Raw genomic sequence first — 16,995 nt, 5'->3', positions numbered from 1 at the left:
AAACATTGCGGATGTATGGTACATGGTTCTGAGCCACACACAGTAACAACGGCTTTTTTTCTCAACAGATAGCGTAATTCATGCTCAAAAAGTAAAGTAGTAGGTGAAAATTCCATCTACTCGTTCACTCATGCGTTCTGAGCTAAAAGAGATTGAAATATGGCGTCATCCCTCAACGACCTATTATTAAACGTTTGTTAAAAGGTTTTGATACTTCTGTTCGTTCTTCCCACCAAGCCGTTACCTCCTGTGTGATATGAAGTAGTGTGTGTTCTCAGGACTCCCAATAACTGGTATCCTGAGCGGCGAGATGGTTTTCATTAGCCCCAACTTGGTCAGAATGAAGCGCCTTAAAAGGGAAACTGGATGGTCGATGAAAGCTGGAGCGAACTTGCAAGGCTACTTGTTGTGGTATACAAACGGCTTCACACCATTTGCTAAAATGGCCTACCATCACCAGTGTTAGATCCATTTTGAATGTGAAAATCCCTCCATGCATACATTTGTGATTTCTTCCTTGTGGTTTCTTTACTTGCATATATTGTTAACTTTTTTGATACTTATTAGGTCTGTAACGTTTAATTTTCTTGGTTTTCTTACCGTTTATATTGAGTTTCTATGTTCCTTACTGAATTGTATTTACTTTGTTTTAATTGTTATTATTCTGGCGGCTGCCATATTGACTGTTCGCTCTTTGATTGTGCGGTTTGATTTTGGCTGGGACCATGCATTTTTGGTTGTAATTTGGAGCACTTTCCCAGATATTGAGACACTTTGTGTTATAAAACAGCCGCTCAAACGGAATCTTACTTGATCTATCCAGAAAGGATAAAATAAAACTCACATTTTTGTGTTTTTGGTAATTTTCATATATTTCTTAACACTTTGCTATTCATTGTAATTTAGATTGAATATTTTGGTATCAGTTGTCGGTTGAATAACTGGATGGTAATATTTGTTTAGGTAAATTTGTACATTTGTACATATGATGAAATTTGGAACCATTATTACTCAAAAACATCTTATTCTGATTTCTATTGGAAGGTGCGCGTCTCTAATTTTACTCGTCAGTTATTCAACAAATCAAACCTAGTTGGAAACTAAGTTTGGATCTTGCAACCAGTACATAGCGGTTTCCGTTCTTTACGGTTGTAAGTGGCCCATTATATCTGTATCGACTCGCTGATTTGTAGCTTCTGATATCATTGAAGCTAACGACGCACGGGTATTTGTTGAGGTGACTTGATGTCATAGCACGTGCTACAATATCGCAGAATACTGCCATGTATTCGTGGATGAATGGCTACCAAAAATTCTGGCAAATCGAATGTTCTTTCTCTCGTTTTCCTGAATGCTCGAGTTCTCGATACACCTGCTGCATGATATTCTGAACTTGTGCACACTACTATCAGCAGTGCGTATCCGTACAATACCAGAGTATTCCGCTTGCCACAAACATGGCTAATAGCCAAGGAATGACCCTTTAACTCTGCCATAAATGGTTTATTATTTCCATATATCTGCTTTTGATAACTGACGCGCAGATCAGGGTCCGTTGCTTGCAGAGATGACGAGTCGATCTCGTGCGCTGCGCTGAGGCCAGCACTAATGGAACCAGGAGGTCGAGGTATACTGAACAAAGAAACTCTGTTTGTGTGTCGGCTTCCTGGTCAGTATTCGCACATAAAATCGAACTCGTGGAAGCTCTGCAGCTCGAGCGCTAGCTGACCTTCTGGTCCTCGAAACGGACGAAGCCACTGTAGTGGACGGTGGTCTGTGCGTACACGAAAGGGGCGTCGATAGACGTAGTAACGAAAATGCTGCCGAACGTTTATCAAAGTCAACATCTCATGCTGTTTGAAATAGGACTACTTCAACAGCTGACGAGCACGCACCAATACCATGTACAAACTCAGTTCCATTAGCCGAGGTGTCTGGAAGGGTTGGTTTAGGTGGAACAGCAATACATGACTTCGGAGTGTTAAATGCTTGTTGACGTTTTGTGAAACAACGAAAATTTTCGAACTTCATGCGTCAGGCAATATAAAGGTGCTAACAGGGTTGTGAAATCGCGTACAGAACGTCAATAGAAAAAAGCGAGCTCCGGAAAGCTGCGAAAATCCTTAGCAGAATTCAGCTGTGGCCAGTTAATATTGGTGCTTGTTTTTTCCTTATCTGCTCCTACTCCATTTCCCGTAATTCGATGTCTAAAAAGAGTTCTTCTTATTGCAACAGTCGACATTTAGATGATTTCGCCTTCAAATCCTGTTGCTGAATATGTTGTGGGATGGCCTTCAGTTCGGCATTATGCTGTTTGAGCGTGCTGCTATACACAATATTATCATCAAGCTAAATCAAGCACTCGGGCGGTATGAGGCCATGTAAAACTGTCTGCATCAACCGTTGGAAAGTGGCTGACACATTATTAAGCCCGAAAGGTGAAAATTACAGTTTGTAAAGCCCATTCTGTACGACAAATGCAGTCTACTTTCTGTCCTGATGTCATACTTCCACTCGCCAGTACCCGGATGCCAGGTCTGAATTCGAGGACCAACACATATCTTCACAGAATCTCTTTCATCATTGATTCTAACTGAGGCTGATACTGAACTCTTACTCTTCGAATTAGTTGACGTAGTTGTATGTGGTCACCTGTGAGAATGAAGTGTTGTACTGTGCTCTTCCGAATTCCGGTGACATTCTCCGAGAAAACAGAACTCACTTGTTAGAGTAGGGAAACGGTTGAGAGACGGACGTTTTCTGTTATTTGTTCATTAGTTTGTACTTGGCGTACAACTTCAGATACCTCTACATGAGCTACCGATTTCCATACGTAATTGGGACGATGTGCCCGTCTGCTCACTTCACCAATTTGTGCTTCCGCTTTAGCTACATGTATGTAAACTTTATATTTTAATATGGAGTCGACTCCAAGTATCACATCCCAAGTGAGTCTGGAGCATACTGATAGTACTGATAATTTGAATGATCTTATTATCAATGCATTTATACACGCATCTACTCTAAACTTCAGCGCTAAGATTATCACTGGTGATTTCAATTATCCTGGGATTAACTGGAGTACCGGTAGTTGTCAGTCTAGCAATGATGAATTTTTATCAATCCTTAATCTGTACTGCTGGTCACAGTGGGTTCGTACCCCAACAAGGGGTGATAATACACTTGATCTAATATTTAGTAGAGATATCATTCCCCTATCTGTACAAGTATACAACGCGTTTGAAAGCAGAGATCATAGGATAGTAGCTTGTGCTCTCCCCATCTATCCCTCCTACAACCGACCAATTCAAGGAACCTGCAATTATAGAGACTATAAGCATGCAGACTGGGACCTCTTGAGCTCACTGATCAAACTCTCAGACTGGGATGCATTCTTCTCATGTTATAGTCTGACAGATGCCATCAATATATTCTATTTGATTGTTAACTCTTGTCTAGACTCCTGTGCACCAATTAAGACTTACAGGATTAATAAACATCACGAATTATATATACCAACTAAATATCGTAATAAACTAAGACGCCTAAAAAAACGTTATTTTAAATCTAACGACTTCACGGCAGTCACACAAATAACAATAATTTTTAACCAAATTAAAGAGAAAGATAGGTTAAAAGCCATCAATGAAGAGCTATTAGCACTACGTACTAGCTCAAAAGTGCAAAACCTAATCCACCTTTACAATGAACGTGCTAAATCAACTCAAAATGTTGATATACCATGCATCCTGCATAATAATAGTTTTATATATGACCCAAAAACTATAGCAGGCCTTTTCAGTGGTAATTTTGCAATTGGCAAAGAATCCATAAATGGCTATGTTTCTAGATTTATATGCTTGACTGGTAACTCAATAAAATCTATCTCCTTCACATGTCTGAAAACTAGTAAGGTTATAGATAAGCTCAAGGTTTCGAAAGGTCACGGAGCAGATGGGATTTCATCATTTCTCTACAAATATGGTGGTCCAAATATTCAACTTCTTCTCCTTAAGCTGTTTACTCTCTCTATGGAATCAGGCTCTTATCCTAACCGCTGGAAAACCGCGTACATCATACCACGTTACAAATCCGGAGATAAGACTGACATGAACAACCATCGGCCAATAAATATTACTCCAGTTATCTCTAGGATTATGGAAAAAATTATTAGTGACGAACTATCCAACCATTTATTGACTGAACAATTTATTGATGACTCGCAACATGGATTTCTTAAAAATCGATCCTGTATGACATGTCATTTTGACTTCTTTAATTTAGTCTATTCGCTTCGTAGCCAAGGATATCTAGTATTAGTGCTATACCTGGACATTTCTAAGGCCTTCGACATGGTCAACCACCAACTTCTCATAGGTAAACTCGCATCTTATGGGGTCGAAATCCCTTTACTAGCCTGGCTTGATTCCTTCCTCAGCAATCGACATCAAATAGTTAAAATGAACTCTTCATTGTCGAACGCAGTCCCTGTTAGAAGTGGGGTAATTCAGGGTAGTGTCTTAGGTCCTTTGCTCTTTTTAGTTTTCATTAATGATATTTGTGAGTGTTTTAGTGTGGGTAAGTCCCTTTTGTTTGCAGACGATCTTAAGGTGGTATACTCATTTTCTCCACATGAGCTGAGCAATATTCGAAATTGCATCATCACGGAGCTTAACAAGGTAGCACAGTGGTGCTCAAAATGGCAGCTGGAGCTCAATACAGCTAAATGTGGTTGGTTATGCTTCGGTGATACATCACTCAACATTAATCTTACCATAAATGGGGAAATGTTATCTAGGTTACACACAGTAGTTGATCTAGGACTTAGGTACTCTTACGACTTGTCGTTTACTGAACAGATAATGAAACAAACGTCCAAGTCTCAACGCCTTATAGGTTTCATAACTCGAAACCTTCGTAACGGCGAATCTCGTATTCTAATGTACAAAGTCTGTGTTCGACCACTCCTCGAATACTGCGCGTTTCTCCTTAGTAGCACGCGAATAAAGGATAAATGAATACTGGAATCAGTACAGAGATGATCTACACTTCACACTCTTGGAACTGATGGTGTCTTCACATATAATTCGAGGTGTAGTAAACTAGGGCTTGACCCTTTATGGATAAGGAGACTCAAACTTAACCTTATCTTCTTTTTCAAAATACTTAACAAACTCTCCTTCACATCCAATCAGGCGATTCAATATGCTAAGGCCTCACATTACGACATTCGTAACTCCTTGTCTTTAGCAAAACAAACATATTCTAGATCTTCTCTCTATATGAATTACTTTACCTGAATGTTTTCTAGACTCTGGAATAATTTACCCCAAACTATCCGTATGTTAAACTCTCTCCCATTGTTCGTTCGCTCAATTAATGCTTTTTGCTTCTCTGAAAATGCATTAAATGCTCTAGCGCCTGTAAGTGTATCTTACTCCACAAGTGAGATTATCGGAACTTTAAGTGTTTAACCTCTTACTTGCTATCATTTTTTTGTTGTTCCGTGCTCCTTGCTTTAATCATACTTTCTCTAGTTGCAGATAATTATCAATAACTCGCTTCGGCACTGGAAATAACCTTACAGAACAACGTTGATTAATCATCAGGTTATCCACGTAAGAAAAAATGACAAGTTCCCTGGTGTTGCATTGGCCTGCCATATATAAACTATTTATCAATTACTAAACCAGCAAACATAAAACTTTCTTATAATTCATGTTTGTTCTCTGCATTAAATGTTGATTTTTATAACAATTAGATCATGCCTGTAAACTGGTGTGAATTCTGTAAATATTATTTTCAGAATATATTATTATTATTATTATTAAAAGGACTTATGATCGAAATACCAAAAAAAGGCGATCTCAGCAAGTGTGATTATTATCAGGAAAAGCTTACAGCAGGATATTGTTAGACAAAGTGAAGGAATAATCGTTTTATCTAGCATCTATTTTATCATTGATTCTAACTGAGGCTGATACTGAACTCTTACTCTTCGAGTTAGTTGACGTAGTTGTATGTGGTCACCTGTGAGAATGAAGTGTTGTACTGTGCTCTTCCGAATTCCGGTGACATTCTCCGAGAAAACAGAACTCACTTGTTAGAGTAGGGAAACGGTTGAGAGACGGACGTTTTCTGTTATTTGTTCATTAGTTTGTACTTGGCGTACAACTTCAGATACCTCTACATGAGCTACCGATTTCCTTACGTATTTGGGATGATGTGCCGATTTGTGCTTCCGCTTTAGCTACATGTATGTCAATTTTGTATTTTAACATGATGTCGACCCCAAGTATTACATCTCAAGCGAGTCTGGAGCATACTTAGAAATCATGTGAGAATGAGTGTCTGTTAACCGTGACATTTAACCACACTTTGAACTGCGCTTCCACAAGATCCTCGCTAGCTATTTTTAGTGCAGAGGAAAACAGTGTTTTTGGGATCCCAAGATTCAATGTGTGAAAAATTACTCTGTTCACAATAGATAGATGGATAGGTAAATTGGCTTGTCCAGAAGCTAGAATAATGTAAAAGAGCCTAAAATATCAACTAATGCCACATTATTTTAGAACGTTCACGCTTCTGACTTTTGATTTCACTAAGTGGGATTCATAGTAAAAGCGTTGCCAAACTCCAAATACACGTGGCATCTTTATTGATGATCTGGTATTCAAATTATAAACTGTGAGGCCATTCTTTTTTGAAACTTCGTAGATCCTTGCAATATTTTAATGTCCATATATTAACACATATTTTTCGTGTTCTTGAATATTGTTTTCTTCGTTCATTCATGCTTTTCATATCTGCCATGTCGGAACAGAGGCATAAACTACTTAAGTTAAAATCTATGACCACATTCATTTCAACTAATGTCCTTTTGTCTAGATAACATAGGAGTCTGACTCTGCTACCCAGAAGCCCACCTCTACGAGCACGGTGTTATTGACACACGTGCACAATTTCACGCAGTGAATAATAGTAATTAACTCCTAAATAACAGTTTGCCACCTGGGGAATTCCAGCTTACAGGTTAGAACTAATTGTTAAAAAAGTCACAATTTTCACTGATATAAATCACTCCGCTTGGTTTATATTTCATAACATATTAATGTAGATGGTTTGAGAAAAATCGTAGAAAAATAACAGTTAGCGCGCTTTATGAAGGTTGTCTTGCGACATGCAACTGATGGTCGAGAATAGATCCATGTGAAGCTTGAGGCTTCTAGATACCACAACCTTATATCCCTCTGGAATATCTTTGACTTTGACAATGTTGCAGGACGAAGTCACCCGCTCCATATTTGTTCTCGGTGTCGTATCTCCAGGAAGCTGAAAATAGTTGTAATAAAAAGAAAGGACGAGAATCAGAACAGACACTGTTTATAGAGGAATGTTTAAGGTATGACTATTCAGTCTATTCCTTCGTTTATATGGTGATTATAAGCAATATGTTAAAGAAAAGGAGAGTAAGCAAGGTATGAATGGATAAGGAACTTTATAAATGAAGGTGATTCAAAAGAAACTAAAAGTATGAGATTATATGTAATTATAAAATATAGTGCTGAAAAAGAAATACTGATAAAAATGGCTGTACCCCTTATTTGTCGAAGCTATTTGAGCCAATTATGTCGTGGAATTTATAGGGTCGTGAACAATATTCGTCTCTAGAGAATTGTCTAGTTGCCTTGGGATAGGATTACTCGGTGTGAAGTGCGATCAACTCAGAGTTGTAAACACGATTGAGAATGATATTTTGCATATATATGAATCAGCGTCAGTACTGTTGGTTCGTCTCCCAATCACCATGTGTGCTTGTCTATAACGCCACCCGCCCTTATTCTGTGATAAAAGGCTCATTTACGCTTGCCGTATGTATGAATATTTTTTAATCAAAGCCCAAAGTTGAAATACACTGTCTTGTAAAATGTTCAGGGTAAGAAAAGTAAACCATTCAGCAACTCACAAGAATTAGGGACGTTTTAAGCTTGTTGTGATCAGCCTTTGTTGATCAGCATCCATAAGATGAGTGAGTTATCTGTTGTTAGGAAACTCACAAAACAAATGGTTTCAATGTTATGTGTTTCTCTATTCGGTATCGTGAATTTGTCACTCTCCGAACGTTTTTGTTAAAGCTGAAGAGTTTCGTTGCCTCTGTGATATGAATTTAGGTCCATTCAAGACATCTTGTAGAGTGAGTTCACGGGGACTAATTTTCAAGTGAATATGTTTAGTTAGATGTTCCTCATCACACGACTCACACGTTAGTACGTTACTGAGCGATTAGCCGGGAACAGCGATGTCGTTGTGCCTTTTGGTGACAGTTGGAATCTGTATCCTTTCCAATGATTTCTTATCTGCAGACCCATCTTAATCGACGGATTGACCTGTCGTTTGTGGAAATCATCATGCTTATAGATCATGTGCTTTATATCATTCACTGTATTGCAAACTAAATTTAGCTGGTTATTTACCGTAACATTATCATGCGATTTTATCGCTTCACATATTCTTACACGAAGTTGACAGGGCTTCAAGTTACGAGCAAAGTTTATGATCTTGTATGCAATTCAATAGCTAACCATTTTTCATCGAATTGATACATCGTTTAGCATCGTTACAACAGCTAAACCTAAATATGAGAGGGCAAGTCAATCTATCCGACTGTTTTCTAAGGCGGATGACATTGCAGTTGACGTTCAGTATATCGCATGCTCTAAGGCAAATACCACTTAACTTATTTGGGTGTGTGCGATCGAGGAGATTATCTATAACTGCATTGTGGGGGGGACATCCCTCCTTCCGCCACTTCTCCAGCCACAAACTCTGAAATACACTCAGCTTTGGTAATTTGTTCAAAATTTATACCAGTATTATTATCCCATATGCGTGTGAGGTTTGCTTATTCGTTTAGTCAATCGTTAATTTCGTCCAGCGAAAGTTTTACTCATCATATCGATCGGCGTTTTCGTAAGTGTGACATGAACTATTAGACTTCTTGGTTTTTGAGATTTTGGATTTAGACCTTACTAAAGTATGCTGTCCGATAGAGTGTCTTGAAATTTCGATGCACGTGGGTATCGTTTCTTCTTTGTCAACTGGTCTTACCGCTGACACACTACACGAAGAGACTTAACGGTTGTTTCATGGAGAATCAGGTAGTGATAGTGATATTTGTGAGTGAAACGAATGGTGTTTAGAGGATGAGGGTCTAGAATAGAATATCTTTATTTCTATTAGTATAATACAAGGATAAAGACACGTCAACGTTATTAGCAGGAGGCTTATATAAGATATGCGAGAAACAAAGTCCACGATATTAACTGGTTAGTAACCGTCAAGATTATTTCCCTGAGGTAAAGTGTGATCGACATACGAGAAAGGATGATAGTGTAAGCCTATGTAGCCTACAAAAGAATAAGTCGAAAAATTTCTAAACCACGTGAAAAATGTCCCCACTTCCAAATTGTGCGGGTCACACCCAGTATGCTTACAAGTGATGTTTCAGAACCTTACAAAACTCCTTAATGCAGAGACCCAAGCAATCGAAAAGGTTAGAGCAACTACTTTATAATAGCGTCCAGCAAAACGGTTCCTCGACAGACATGTTGCTAAGAATGAGAGAGGTGATTTGCCAAAGAACTTTCGATGATGGCCTATTTTAACAACTTTTCTTATCTAAACATCCTCAACAGGTGCAGGCTGTGCCTCCTTTCAAAACAATTCTGTAAACCAGCTGATTGCATCTGCCGACCTCAGTTTGATGATCATCAAATCGTCTATCGTTAAAGATTCTTCACCTGAAGAAGAACCTCAAACGACACAGAATGACATTATGAAACTATGTCATACATGGACACGTTTTCCACGATTTTGTTATGACCGGAAACGGTTAAAATCCCATCAAAGTAGTACTTCAAGTAGGCAATAAGTCTCTAGACCACGAGAGATGGATAACTGCGAACGGTATTGGTATAACAACTTGTAAGTTAAATCTAGAAATTGCTAAAACTCTTGCGATTCTTCAAAATTGAAACCGACCGACACGAAAAAATGTCGAGAGACTTCCCAGGCGGCATGCGGTAATGACAACCGTAACCGGCGATAACAGCCAACTGTTATAGGTTACAGATATTATAACGAAAGCCAGCTACCACGTCAATACTGTTTCAGAATTTCGCGTTCTTCTAGCAAATTCTACAGACCACCTTCACGAATCTGTTTTAAACTCGCAGGCGGCAATTTGAAAGCCAGATATGGTAATAGTTATGTCTGTCATAACATGGGTTTAATCAAACCCATACCCTGGATTTTTGTAGTGTAGTGAGCAAGAAGACGAGTGTGAAAATAGATTGTGCTTGTGCACACAGTTACAGAATAGATCAGTAAAATCTGGCAACAATCCAGTAAATAAGGCAAGGTAATCAACAACATTGAAAAACAATGGAATGGGTGGGTAGAATACTTCAAAGAACTCTTGAATTGACCAGCTCCACTGAACCCACCCAACATTGAAGTAGCACCTACGGACCTTCCAATCGATGTTGATACACAAACAATTGAAGTGATCAACATAACCATCACAAAAATCAAGATTGCTGAAGCCACAGGACCGGACAACATTTCGGCAGAGGCACTGAAAGCAGATGTAGCACCAACTGCAAAGATTCATCACATTCTCCTCAGTAAGACTTGGGATGAATAGCGAGCACCAACATACTGGAAAAAAAGGACTTATGATCAAAGTACCAAAGAAAGGCGATCTCAGCAAGTGTGATTATCAGGTAAGCTTACAGCAGGATTTTGTTAGACAAAGTGAAGGAATGAGAAGATAGTCAACATGATACGGAATTTCTAAGATGGATTAAACTGTCAAATGGTAAATGAGTGAAAACTCATCGACTCAGTCGAGGTTAAGACCGCCGTCAGACAAGGTTGCTTACTCTCACAATTTCTCTTTCTCCTGGTGACCGACTAGACTATGAAGACGTCAACATCTGGAAGGAAGCACGGGACGCAGTGGACAGCTAGGATGCAGCTGGATGATTTAGAATTCGCAGATGATCTGGCTCTTCTATCACACACGCAACAACAAATGCAGGAGAAGACGACCAGTGTAGCAGTAGCCTCTGCAGCAGTAGATCTCAATATAAACAAAGTGAAATGCAAGATTCTCCGATTAGTTCTTCATTTAATTTCGAGACTTTTTGAGATGACTCCTATTTCGTTCTGATGTTTCGAATTCCCATACATTCAAACTTATTCGGACAAATTCAATGGTGCAACCTAATGACGAAGCCGGATATAGGCTAACAATGATAACGAACTTTTATCTGTTAAACAAGCTCACTTGAACTAACTTGAAATTCTTCTCTTCACCATTTTACAAATTTAATTGGTGTTCATGTTACAATGCCTTAGAAACTATGTCTATATCAAGAACTTATTGAATAACCAACTAACATGTACAAATGAGAGTTAGCTTCGAAAATCATCTGAAAAATGAGAAATAAAAGCAACCCTATGTGAGTTGACTGATGGTAAAACAATTAATCGTCTAACTACCTAAATAATTCATAGTTTGTAACACAAAACAATAGCTCCTTGGACATATTTATAATGTAGGTTGAAAAGTTTTGTGTAATGAGTATTCGGTAACGATGTCACAAAAATGGGAAATATTGTGGTATAGTGAGGCCGAAATATATGTAGAGAAAGGATTATTGGCGTTGTGAGCAAATATTACCTCTTATCTTTAGGTGTTTCATTTTTCAAGCTGTTGTCACGTTTAGTAAAAATATCGAGATGCTGTTCTCCTATGTACGGCTTGGTTGCTTCAGCTGGTATATTGTCAGGTGTTTCTGATTTTCCATTCTTTATTTGTCTGATGGAACGAATGTCAATGTGTGTGCTTTTTTGATATCCGATGAATTTAATGGATCAGATATATTGAAGAGTTCTAAGTGCTCCACTCACATGTTAAAATTTGAATTGGCGTCCGCGGTCAGTGGTGATGGTTGAAGAGGAGTCGAAAATTTTTACCATCGTTCGACGAAGGCACAGGCCACTGTTTCATCAGTAATGTCCTTACTATGTACTGCTTCTATCCATCGAGTGAAACAGTCTACGCAGGTTAAAAGATAAGAGTATCCATTTGAATCTGATAGGGTCCTACCAAATCCAGATGAACACTGTCGAAACGAGCACTTGGAGTTTTGAACGAACCGGAAAGACATTTGTTGTGTCTAAACACCTTACGTTTCTGGCAGCTTACACTGAAGCGTACCCACTCCCACATGTGATCATTCATACCAGACCAGCAAAACGTTCTGCCATGAGCTTGATGGGTGCACGCATAACTGGTTGAGGATGTTCGTGCTACGTATTAAAGATGTTGTGTTAATGTTTTGACACGATTAAGTGATTCTTACTTGTAGATGTGTCAGAAGGAAGTAGAAGTCATCTCAAAAAGTTTCGAAATTAAATGAAGAACTCATCGGAGAATATTGCATTTCACTTTGTTTATATTGAGACCTACTGCTGCTGAGGCTACTGCTACACTGGTCGTCTTCTCCTGCATTTGTTGTTGCGTGTGTGATAGAAGAGCCAGATCATCTGCGAATTCTAAATCATCCAGCTGCATCCTAGCTGTCCACTGCGTCCCGTGCTTCCTTCCAGATGTTGTCGTCTTCATAGTCTAGTCGGTCACCAGGAGAAAGAGAAATTGTGAGAGTAAGCAACCTTGTCTGACACCGGTCTTTAACAAATAAACAATCTTTTGAGACTGAATTAAGGAATCATTAGGCAATTCCATGAGATAATTTCTTATCTTGCTTTGAGGAGTGAATCTTATTGGTGATGATATTATTCTGATCCTACAGCAAATATTGTTAAAGATAATACTAAATCTTTTTATTTCATGAATTAACGTAGATGGTGAACAGCATCAGAGTAAAAATGTGAAAATCTTTTTTTTCAAAATGACCTCCTCTCAATCCATCTTCATCACTGACCTATTTTACGTTCCCTTATCTTATTTAACATATTATTATTATTACCATTATCAGAAATGTGATTTTAAAAAACTAAATGTAGGTCAAAATCATTAAATAATCAAAGTTTGAGTATGTTAAGGATTACATCTAATGCTGTGATACAAAACACTACAAAGAAATACCATCATCAACCAGTAATTATCTACATAGAAATAATGAAAGTGAACATAATTATAAAATTTTATAGACTTTGATAAACAAAAGAATACTAAGATTTAAAGAGAATTCATAAATCAAGAAAATATCTCACCATTACAATAGAACATTTTGAAATAATAAAATCGTACAATATTATTATGAAATATATTTGTCTATTAAACGAAAGATCTAATTAATGAAACACTGATACCTACAAACTGGTGAACAAAGAAAAGACGGAATCTTTTTATGAGAACCTAAAAGAACTAATGCTAAATGGCCACTGTTTGTATTAAAATATTGCAACAACAATGTGGTTCATTTACTATTATCTCCTCTTTATCAGAACTTAGATTAGATATGCTCTCTATTGTTTCTAATACTCTTCCTCAATAGTTTGCTCCTTTCTGCATACTTATTCAGGGCCTTGACTTCCTCTACTCTTTCTTCGTTGTTGGTAACCCCTGTCTTCTTGCTTTTCTATTATTGAATTACACCGAAGATATCTAGAGAGATATGTCCTCTATACTGATGCTTCTTGTGGCCCGTTTTCTTCCGACATTTTGGAGCTACTGCTTCCTCAATTTCATTCCTATTGTTCTCCAAAACAAGTACGTTCCTCTTCTAGTGAATTTAGTTACGCCTGAAACTTGCTACTGTGAGCTATCTTGAATTTATATGAGTGTTGGATAATGTTGACGATCTTCTTGGGAACATCATTGTGTCATAGAAGTTTCCATAGCGTTCCCGGTCTACACTGTCAAACGCCTACTCATCGTCAATGATGATGGTTTATAGCAGTGACTTCCACTCGACTGATTGCTCCTCGATGATCCGTGGCGGTCTATACACGACCGATCTTTGCGCAATCCAGCTTGTTGATCTTGAAGTTGGGCGTCTACTGCGTCTTTCATATGGTTCAGCAACACTATGTTGAAAACTTTTCCTGGTGCTGACAACAGTGTGATGCCTCTGTTATTCTCACGTCTGCTCAGATATCCTTTCTTTCGTATCTTGTTGAGGTCTGATTCATTCTAGTCCACTGGCACTTGTTCCTTCTCTGAAATCTTCTTGAATATAAAGTGAAGCATGTATGCGGTTACTTCAATGTCTGACATCGGTGCTTCAACTGGTATATTGTCAGGTCCTGCCGCCTTCCCACTCTTGATTTGTCTGATGTCCATCTTGACTTCTTCGATCGTTGGTGGAGTGACATCTATAGGAATGTCAGTGTGGGCTGCTTCGATGTCCGGTTGATTCAATGGAGTTGACCTATTCAGGAGTTCTTCTGAGTATTCTGCCCAACTTTTCCTCTGTTCTTCAATCTCCGTGATTGTCTTTCCTTCTTTGTCCTTGTCTGGTCTCTCCGGTTTGCGTTATCTCCCTGCCAGTTTCTGCACTGTATCATATAATTGTTTCATATTCCCTTCCTCGCAGCTTTTTTCCGCCGTCATTGCAAGTTCTTCCATCCATTTATGCTTGTCGGCTTTAATGCTTTTCTTCCATTGCTTGTTTGTTTCTGCGTACTCTGCTTGTGCCTTGAATTTCTCTGTTCGCGTTCGACTGTTGTTAATTGCTGTGTTTTTGTTCTTCCTTTCTTCAACATTGTCCGGGGTTCACATAGAGATCAATTCCTTATGATGATGCTTCTTAAAACCTAGAACCTCCGGACACGTTGAAGTTTGTGCTTCCTTGATCCCTTTCCAGTTGTCTTCCATCGTAGTTTCTTGTTTTTTCAGTAGATCCTGTAGAGATTGGAACCTGTTGTTGAGAGTGATCTTGAAGTCGTATAGCTTGTCAGTAACTCGAAGGTAGGCTGTATTGAAACTTTTTGTGATGCTGTTTTTTCAGTAGTCCAGTATTTCTTTAGCCTCAGTTTCATCTTGGCCACAACCAGCTAGTTGTGATCTGAAGCTATGTCAGCTCGTCTCCGGGTTCTCACATCTTCCATTGTCCTTCGGAATCTTTTATTGATACAAATATGATCTATCTGGTTCTCTGTGGTGTGGTCCAGCGAGATCCACGTAGCTTTGTTTATTTCTTTTTGTAGAAATATTGTGCCACCTAAATGGTTTGAATTATTTTTTCTGGTTAGCGTTTTTTTAGCAAAATTATTGTTTTACAGGATGGGGACGCTAACCCCATGCTCAACCCTCCTCTTTTACACAGGCTTGAAACCGGCAGCAACTCTGGAAGAGCTACAGGCGGAGTTAGTTCGTCGGTCAGTATACTGGAAAAAAGAGAAAACAATTTTTAACAATATTTGTAAAAGTAAAAACAGGAGATCTGGAATTCGAAGCGATTGCAAATCAGGTTTCATTGTAAAAGAAGTCGCAATTATTTGTACTTGCAACCTTATTCAAGGTATCTTGATAAATCTTGTGCTGACTTGATGTAAATATCATTCACGATATCGTCATTTTTTAAGAACTAAGAAGTTCCTATCTCATTCAACTAATCCAAGATCTTAATCCAAAGTTTCGATATTTTTCTTGAGAATCAATAGTGGTAAAAACCTCCCAAGCTTTCAGAAATTATTTGAATAATACAAGATTAATTAAGGAATTCAGTCACATCTTCAGTTATCACACATAGCCATCATTTTGTTGTTGTAAATACCAGACAAAACATTGAATAGCAAACAGTGAATTGTAAATTCATATCCAAACGTTTTTGTTCATTAGAACAATCTATGTCAGCAGTTCACTAATTACATTTTCTACAAACCAACAATCTTTGTGTATATATATACACTGATATATATGAGAATCCAAACCTGATCATAAGAAAAGAATCAACTTACTGAAAACATATCATTTGCATTATCCTTAAAGTAATGCCATATTCGTTTGAAAGCTTTCCATTAGGAAGAATATCGAGATATGGTAGGACATCTTGAAGTTAACAAATATAATTTAATTTGATGTAGTGGGAATCATTTTTGTTCTGAGTTGCTGTCACGGTAAGATAAATTATATATGACATTGAATCTTGATTAAAATTTATCACATTTAACTTTGTTCACATCGAATCTAGATACACAAATTATGTTAATAGTTTGGTATACCATTCTTCATTTTCTGTATCTTTTAACGCAGTCCCTTACACTTAATACATATACAAAAACAATACTGCATATAGCATAGTGCATTATACTATAATTAGGCATAGTAGCCAAATAACTACCATTTTCCACAGTTACTGTAAATATCAACAAAGGCTTAAATGATAGTTTTAAAGATTTCCTAAATAAAGTATGCCAATATATCAAACAAGGATATTGAAATTTGAAGCTTGACCAATGATAAAGCGGACTTTTCATTGGTAATTTATAACATACCTTTCTCAAATTCAAAAACTCTATGGGAACGTATCTATAATGATGAAACTTTAATATTGATAACTGGTTCAATTAAAGAACTGAACGATTGCATATCATTTAGTTAATCAGAAATTGTTCACTCACATGATTCGAACTTTGAATAAATAAAGATATGTGTGATACATTTAGTAGATAAGCGTATCATTGTATCAGACGTAATAAGACAATATTTTTATAGTTTATTTCCAATAAACATGAGCTAACTTTGCAACGGTTATAAACTGATGCATTTTAATGAATCCCAAAGACAAGTTTATTTACCTTTTTAATGAAAATATAAACTATTCATGAATAAGCAATCATTATCACATAATTCTAAAGTACCAATGTGTACGTGGAAAGTAATAAGACACACTGGATCTTTTTAAAACGATATCAATCTGAGGTTCACAAATCACGTATAAATATCGCTTTACATTA

The sequence above is a fragment of the Schistosoma mansoni genome, chromosome 2 (genome assembly GCF_000237925.1).
Source record: "Schistosoma mansoni strain Puerto Rico chromosome 2, complete genome".
NCBI classification, from domain to species: Eukaryota; Metazoa; Platyhelminthes; class Trematoda; order Strigeidida; family Schistosomatidae; genus Schistosoma; species Schistosoma mansoni.
Note: the sequence above shows the minus strand (reverse complement) of the source record.